The sequence below is a fragment of the Megalobrama amblycephala genome, linkage group LG9, assembly GCF_018812025.1.
Source record: "Megalobrama amblycephala isolate DHTTF-2021 linkage group LG9, ASM1881202v1, whole genome shotgun sequence".
Taxonomy (NCBI): Eukaryota; Metazoa; Chordata; class Actinopteri; order Cypriniformes; family Xenocyprididae; genus Megalobrama; species Megalobrama amblycephala.
Window position 1 is genome coordinate 38541855 of NC_063052.1, and position 7404 is coordinate 38549258.

The 7404-nt window shown below is 36.5% G+C and overlaps 1 protein-coding gene across 3 annotated transcripts in view; it reads right to left on the reverse strand.

Annotated features, from left to right (window-relative positions):
• The window catches only part of slc39a4 (solute carrier family 39 member 4), a 133533-nt gene extending 127569 nt beyond the window's left edge, over positions 1 to 5964 (reverse strand). For all 3 annotated transcript variants that reach the window (XM_048203114.1, XM_048203110.1, XM_048203106.1), the window contains exon 1: positions 5761 to 5964. The gene's annotated coding sequence lies outside the window, so the exon portion shown is untranslated. The remainder of the gene's footprint in view (positions 1 to 5760) is intronic.
• Between the last annotated feature and the right edge of the window lie 1440 nt (positions 5965 to 7404).

Genomic DNA, 7404 nt, shown 5'->3' on the forward strand with positions numbered 1-7404 from the left:
AAAAGTAAACTGTGTATTTTTTCTGCCACTATACCACCAAACTGCTGACTGTTTTCAAACAGGTTCCCTGTGTTTTCTTCAGATATACCCCTACATAAAACACATGCTATTGAAATGCAGGGCGCAACTACACTACGATCAAATTGGGTTGCTTGGGTGTTAAACACACTGTATTCCATATATGCGTATAAAATATCTAAAACAATCGATATACTTAACCACATATTCTGGAGACCCTCGTTCTGAATTTCTTTGACTGTGTTCATGAATTTGATAGCAAGAGGATTTCTGTGCTGCTCGCTCAGATTCAAGGACAGATTTCTCAGTGAACAGATCCGGCCCAGGTCAAATGTCAAGATCAGATTTCAACAGGTCAGTTTTAGCGGATTATTTACAGTAAGTGCAGAAATAGGTAGTGTCATGTTAATGGACAGGAAGCGAGGATGCTACAAAACACCTGGACTCTGCATCAGTGTGTGTATGTCTTCTGTTTTGTGGACACACACACTGATTTGTCGCTCTGACTGAAGCTCTATTATATGTTGTTACTCAGCAAGGCTTGAGCCCATAAATTGCTCTGACTAGTGAAGATGTCTCTCTCTCTCTCTCTCTCTCTCTCTCTCTCTCTCTCTCTCTCTCTCAGCAGGGGACTCTGTGAAGGTTTACAGTGTCCCAGAAAGAAAGAGTGACTTGCCGCAGAGAAAGAGAGATTCACAGCTGATAGTGTGTGTGTGTCTGTTCACTTTAAAGAGTTAGTTCAACCAAAAATATACATTCTTTCATCATCTACTCATCTCCATGAAAGACATGTTCATTACAGCTTGGAACATTATTACAATCGGAAAAACTAAAAACTAAAATACTGTAAACAAAAACTAGAACATTATATCATTATATAATCAGAAAAGAACTACAGCAATATAATCTTACAAACTAGAACATAATTAGACAAACAAGATCATGAAAACTAGAACACGATAGTCATAAAAATGATAAATTATATGTCTTGGAAATATAATCAGACAGACTACAACATAATCAGACAAATGAGAATCATGTCATAATAAAAACGAAGAAATATTAGAACACTATCCACCTGTTTCCGCGGGGCGCTACTGTAAAAGAGAACGTGGGTACAACTTCCGGTGAGGCGGCGGAAGCAGCCTACCAATGGTATTTTGTGTGCTAATTAGCGAAGAGGCTAAGTGTTTTTTGGATCATTGTTTACTTTGTAAAGTTGCAAATCTTTATGAGAGATGTCGTTACGGTGCTCAGGGACAACATCTCAGTTTACTACATTATTAGTTAATAATATCACAATACAATAAACGTGCCCTTAATTGCTCTTTACTTTACTGACCTTCCACAAAAGTGCTGCTGCATGACTACAAGAGCATCCTGACCCTGCAATACATGAACAACCCGCTGTCTGTAGTACTTCACCTGTCACTGATGCTAGCACCAAAGCCTTATGATGTGATATTATTGACTCCTAACGTGTCGTGCGTGCCAGAGCCAGTCGCATTTCCACTGTCATATATGCGATGCTAAAGGCTACTTATGTTAACCATTGCGATAATACACACGTTTATGGAAAATATCAGAGACTGCTTGAGGAACGAAGACAATTCTTATGTGATTATAATCGTGTATTTAATTGGTTTAATGTTTTATCTGTCTCTTCCCTGTGCCTGTTGATTCCTGACAAATGCATATCTTTCACAGATTCACACACTCCGGTTAACTCGTATAACTCATAACTCCTGTTGTCTTCTCATGAGCTCCCTCTGTTGCTCTGGCTGAAAGGATCAGGATAGATAAGACGGGAGAGATCGCGCAAACGTCCTCGGATTGCAATTATCGCATAATTTAGAGGAAAATACATAGAAATGCTCAAAAAAGTGACGTAAACATAGGGTATGTTATCAATATATTTCTAAATGTGTAAGCCTTTGGATTTAAAAGCCTTAGTGGAGTTGTTTTTTGCATTCTTGTGATCGAAAATAAAAGGAAGCAGGCGCAACTGAATAGGTCTGTGTTTTCTTTTTATGTCAATATAAATATCAGTTAGATTCAGCATGATTGATGTGCACTCCTGACATAAATTAATAAATTACTATTACTGTAACATTTTTGTTCAAATATTGATGCCGGAATCTTAAATCTTTAAGTAAAAAACAAACGTTCGCAAGTTTGGATCGTTAAATCTTGAATTACTGTCAACTGTTGAATGAATGAGTGTCACGTCTAGCTTGTTTACTTAGAACCGGAAGACACTCCCACGTTTGACGCAAGGCCTCATGGGGCGTAGGAAACTTGTGGATAAGCAGACAGACAGGAACATTATAATTGAGAAAAACTAGAAAATTCTAATCAGACAGTCTAGAACCCTATAATTATAAAAACTATAACATTACAATCAGCCAGACTAAACTCTACTATCAGACAAACTACATTATAATCAGAGAGACTAGAACCCTACAATCAGACATACTACACCATTATAATCAGACAAACTACAACCCTACAATCAGACAAACTACAACATTATAATCAGACAAACTAGAACCCTACTATCAGACATACTACACCATTATAATCAGACAAACTAGAACCCTACAATCAGACATACTACACCATTATAATCAGACAAACTAGAACCCTACTATCGGACATACTACAACGTTAAAATCAGACAAACTAGAACCCTACAGTCAGACAAACTACAACGTTAAAATCAGACAAACCAGAACCCTACTATCAGACATACTACAACCTTAAAATCAGACAAACTAGAACCCTACTATTGGACATACTACAACGTTAAAATCAGACAAACTAGAAGTCTACTATCGGACATACTACAACGTTAAAATCAGACAAACTAGAACCCTACAGTCAGACAAACTACAACGTTAAAATCAGACAAACTAGAACCCTACTATCAGACATACTACAACCTTAAAATCAGACAAACTAGAACCCTACTATTGGACATACTACAACGTTAAAATCAGACAAACTAGAACCCTACTATCGGACATACTACAACGTTATAATCAGACAAACTAGAACCCTACTATCGGACATACTACAACGTTAAAATCAGACAAACTAGAACCCTACTATCGGACATACTACAACGTTAAATCAGACAAACTAGAACCCTACTATCAGACATACTACAACGTTAAAATCAGACAAACTAGAACCCTACTATGGGACATACTACAACGTTCAAATCAGACAAACTAGAACCCTACAGTCAGACAAACTACAACGTTAAAATCAGACAGACTAGAACCCTACTATCGGACATACTACAATGTTAAAATCAGACAAACTAGAACCCTACTATCGGACATACTACAACGTTAAAATCAGACAAACTAGAACCCTACTATCAGACATACTACAACGTTAAAATCAGACAAACTAGAACCCTACAGTCAGACAAACTACAACGTTAAAATCAGACAAACTAGAACCCTACTATCGGACATACTACAACGTTATAATCAGACAAACTAGAACCCTACTATCAGACATACTACAATGTTAAAATCAGACAAACTAGAACCCTACTATGGGACATACTACAACGTTAAAATCAGACAAACTAGAACCCTACTATCAGACATACTACAACGTTCAAATCAGACAAACTAGAACCCTACAGTCAGACAAACTACAACGTTAAAATCAGACAAACTAGAACCCTACTATGGGACATACTACAACGTTAAAATCAGACAAACTAGAACCCTACTATCAGACATACTACAACGTTCAAATCAGACAAACTAGAACCCTACAGTCAGACAAACTACAACGTTAAAATCAGACAAACTAGAACCCTACTATCGGACATACTACAACGTTATAATCAGACAAACTAGAACCCTACTATCAGACATACTACAACGTTAAAATCAGACAAACTAGAACCCTACTATCAGACATACTACACCATTATAAATCAGACTAAATAGAACCCTACTATCAGACAAACTACAATGTTAAAATCAGACAAACTAGAACCCTACTATCGGACATACTACAACGTTAAAATCAGACAAACTAGAACCCTACTATCGGACATACTACAACGTTCAAATCAAACAAACTAGAACCCTACAGTCAGACAAATTACAATGTTAAAAACAGACAAACTAGAATCCATACAATCAAACTACAACATTATAATTAGACAAACTACAACCCTACAATCAGACAAACTACAATGTTAAAATCAGACAAACTAGAACCCTACTATCGGACATACTACAACGTTAAAATCAGACAAACTAGAACCCTACTATCAGACATACTACAATGTTCAAATCAGACAAACTAGAACCCTACAGTCAGACAAACTACAATGTTAAAATCAGACAAACTAGAACCCTACTATCGGACATACTACAACGTTAAAATCAGACAAACTAGAACCCTACTATCAGACATACTACAACGTTCAAATCAGACAAACTAGAACCCTACAGTCAGACAAACTACAACGTTAAAATCAGACAAACTAGAACCCTACTATCAGACATACTACAACGTTCAAATCAGACAAACTAGAACCCTACAGTCAGACAAACTACAACGTTAAAATCAGACAAACTAGAACCCTACTATCGGACATACTACAACGTTATAATCAGACAAACTAGAACCCTACTATCAGACATACTACACCATTATAAATCAGACTAACTAGAACCCTACTATCAGACAAACTACAATGTTAAAATCAGACAAACTAGAACCCTACTATCGGACATACTACAACGTTAAAATCAGACAAACTAGAACCCTACTATCGGACATACTACAACGTTCAAATCAAACAAACTAGAACCCTACAGTCAGACAAATTACAATGTTAAAAACAGACAAACTAGAATCCATACAATCAAACTACAACATTATAATTAGACAAACTACAACCCTACAATCAGACATACTACAAAATTATTATCAGACTAGAATTCTATAATCGTAAAACCTAGAATTTTATAATCAGACAGTCTAATGCCCCATCATCATAAACAATATACCACTACATCAGACAGGCCAGAATCCCACAAATAGACAAAGTATAACATTGTAATTAGATGGTCTAAAATCCTATAATCATAAAAACTAGAACATTACATTGTCTAGAGAACAATACAATCAGAAAAACACTATAGTTAGATAAACCAGAACATTATATTAGAACCTATTTTCAGACACAACAGAAGCCAATAATGACACATACTTTGAACCCTATTTTGATTAATCAGAACCCTATAATCAGACACAAGAACCTTACAATATCCTTTTTTCTCTAAGAAAGGTTTCTCTCTTGCAAACACACAATCCCTAAACCTGCAGCAGAGCGACTTACAGGCCAAAGAGCTGGAGATGTTTTATATAAAGTGCTTTTATAACCTTTAAAATATCTGATTTTTTTTATCAGTGTTCTCAGAGCACAAGAACCCAGAAGAACAGAGAGGACAGTACACACAATTAAATTAAAGAGAAAAGATAGAAAAGAATTATTGATCCAGAGAGTTTGCAGTGTGAGACACAGCAGGACAAAGTGTCGTTCATTTGTCCTGAAACCGCACCGCAACCTGCAAGATGAGAGCTTTCCTGAGGGCCAATTTACTCTCATCCCTCTGATCCTGTATGTGTGTGAGTGTGTGTAAGTATGTGGGTTGTGCTGACAGTTAATATCCTTCTTTTTAGAATATGGTTCTGCGGTACCTGGAATCGATTACAGGGGGACGACAGGCGACGCTCCTCGCAGGAAACTGCTGCATTCCCTGGGGCCTCTTACACTCACTGCCTGAATAGTGCTGAGTCTCACAGAAACAGACCATCTTCTCCACTATCTCTCCACTGTCTCCAGGACAGAGCAGGCCATGCAAACCGGACCTCAAAAAGACCAAAACGAAAAAAACTACAACAATGAAAGCATTCAATTTACGTTTGGATTTCACGTCTTTTATCATCCTCCAGTTGACAGCCTTGAGTTTGCAGCATTTGCACTGATTCCTGAAAACTAATTAGGAAAAACATAATGCTTTCGTGAGTCATTCATCATGAGCGCTATTGTGTTGGGAAAGCTGCTTTGAAACTGTTGCGTGTCAAGCTACAAGCTACTCATTATGTGAAGCAGTTACACTAGTCAAGCTACCTTTGGAGTAATTAGTTAGCTACACTAAAAGCTACAAACAAATATTAAAAGCAATTAAAAGGGGAAATATCAACCTCTTGAAGAATAGTTGCTGCTACAAAAAGACATAAAATGCTGATGGAAAATAGTTGCTAGGCTATTTTGAAAAAAAAAAGAAAAGATAATTGTTTTGAAAACAGATAATTGTAATATTTTATAATGACAATAAAAAGACAAAAAGGCAAACAAAATGTATATATATATATATATAGCCACTCAGCATTTTCAATAGTCACAATTTTGACATCAATATCATGGGGAAAAACTGCCATATAGATATTTTTTTTTATATTATCTATATTATTTATTATTTAATATTATAATTTGGCAGCAGGTATATTAGGCTGCTGTCACTTTAAGACCTGACGCACAACATTATACTGTTTTCTTTCTCAGCAGTTTACATTCACTTAAAACATAATTAACTGTGTTTATGTGAATACTGGCCAAGACCAGCATTTTGACATTATTTTGTGTATTTTCGACTGTTTAAGCATAATAAGCAGTGAAAAGGAACTCCATTTAGTACTTTAGGAATGAGTAAAATTATGCACAATACATGCAATCCCATGCCGAAATTCAAGCCCTGTAACACCAACAATATTCATCTGGAGCAAATGAAACGAGGCAGGTTTGTGCGTTAACACGCTGTCAGAGAGATGAGAGAGCGAGAAAGCACAGCTGGTGTCGTGCATCTATTCTGCAGAAAATGAGTAATATTGCAAGCGAGCGTTTCAGATATTTCAGCATTGATATGTATTGAAAAATTGATGTTTTTACAACACTACATTGCACTTAGTTGCATCTATCTCTTTAAGTCCTTACACAGACCTCCTTGTGCATCTTTTTATAACTTAAAGGTGCCCTCGAATGAAAAATTGAATTTATCTTGGCATAGTTAAATAACAAGAGTTCAGTACATGGAAATGACATACACTGAGTCTCAAACTCCATTGTTTCCTCCTTTTTATATAAATCTCATTTGTTTAAAAGACCTCCGAAGAACAGGCGAATCTCAACATAACACCGACTGTTACGTAACAGTCGGGGTGTACGCCCCCAATATTTGCATATGCCAGCACATGTTTCCAACATTATAAAAGGCATTAGACAAGGGCAGCCAGTATTAACGTCTGGATCTGTGCACAGCTGAATCAACAGACTAGGTAAGC